This window comes from Condylura cristata, unplaced genomic scaffold (genome assembly GCF_000260355.1).
Source record: "Condylura cristata isolate star-nosed mole 26May11 unplaced genomic scaffold, ConCri1.0 scaffold00003, whole genome shotgun sequence".
NCBI lineage: Eukaryota > Metazoa > Chordata > Mammalia > Eulipotyphla > Talpidae > Condylura > Condylura cristata.
The window spans coordinates 60,572,936-60,574,294 of NW_004567104.1; the positions used below are offsets into that span (position 1 = coordinate 60,572,936).

Sequence of the window (1,359 nt, forward strand, 5' to 3'; positions counted from 1 at the left end):
GCATCAAGAAGTTCTGTGAGAATTGTCAGTCATTTCATTCCCAGAATGCCATTATCAAGCCCTTGCCTGAAAATCCTTGCAGGAAAACAAAGTTCCCTTCCTCTTAATGTGAATTCATCACATTTCCTGCAGTTATTTTGCTGAATGATAAATATATTTTAACTTTTAAGTCACCCACTTAAAAGTTGTACCGTTAAGGAAATCCAAAATGGGAATAATTTTGGAACAAAGGATGAAGAGGACATGAGTTAATCAGCATAGCTTTTAAGCTAAATAGCCACTGCATTTAAGATACTGTGGAGAGCGCCTGAAGTTTGGTGGCTTTTAACAAGCTTATGAAGCCTACAACATGGAGGGTGGAGCACCTCTAGTTAATCAGAAGGTTGCCCTCTGGTAAGTCCGGGTGAAAGGAATACCACTCACACTCAAAGGGCAGGTGTCCTGCTCCATTGTGTACCCAGGCTGACTGCTTCCAGCCCTTTCAAATCCTTTGACCTGGCTTGAAAAATTGGACATGAGACAAGGAAAAGGAAGGATAGAAGGACAAAATCAGCTGCCAGAAAAGCAAATGACAGTCTAGAAAGCTTATATATGTGTACACACACACACACACACACACACACACGCATCTGTAATGCACGTTTTTGGTGACATTTCCTAAAACCCGGTGACTTTACCTGCATTCCTTACTAATCCTCCCGTCCTCCTGTGAGGACTGCAACCACCCACCATCCATCTGCCCACCCCCCAGCCTGTGCAGCCACCAAGATCGATCCTGTTCACGACTTTGGGAAATAATGCAAAGCCAGCAGCGCTTGGGGACCTTACCAATTCTACATCCCTAGTTCGAGACCCTTCAACACACCTCTCTGCTTAACTCACCTGAAGTCAGGTCAAAACTGCAGCCTCCGCCAAGAGGGACTGGGAAGCAGCCCCGGGAAGGGAAGCAGCCCTGTGAAGCTAAGCAGCGTCAGCTTGAATAATCAGGACAGCGCAACTGAGCAGCTTCCCCCAGACTTACAGATCTGGTTACACCCAGCTTTCTTCCACTCCCCACCCCCGGAGCCTTCCTTCTCTCCTCTTCCTCTCCCGCCTGCGGCTACTGCACTCCCTCTTCCTGAAGGAGGCGCAGAGTCCTCCCACCTCCCTTCTCGAGAGCTGTCCGTGGTGCTAATGAGGAGACGCCGGGCTCCTCCCAGGCAGGCGAAGCGAGAAAAGCCTTGCATGGGATGCCCAAGTTCCAGAAAAGATCTTCTAATGTGTTTCGTGTAGCCACAGGAGGAATGAGTTGGAGGAGGCTATCTACTACCCCTCTTCTAATACTCTGGCTTTTTAAATAATCAATAACCTCAGACTTCA

At 48.0% G+C, this 1,359-nt stretch overlaps 1 protein-coding gene across 2 annotated transcripts in view; it reads right to left on the minus strand.

Annotated features, from left to right (window-relative positions):
- Positions 1-1,095, minus strand: part of ROBO2 (roundabout, axon guidance receptor, homolog 2 (Drosophila)) — a 1,357,399-nt gene extending 1,356,304 nt beyond the window's left edge. For both annotated transcript variants that reach the window (XM_012731356.1, XM_012731319.1), the window contains exon 1: positions 883-1,095. The gene's annotated coding sequence lies outside the window, so the exon portion shown is untranslated. The remainder of the gene's footprint in view (positions 1-882) is intronic.
- Positions 1,096-1,359: the final 264 nt, after the last annotated feature.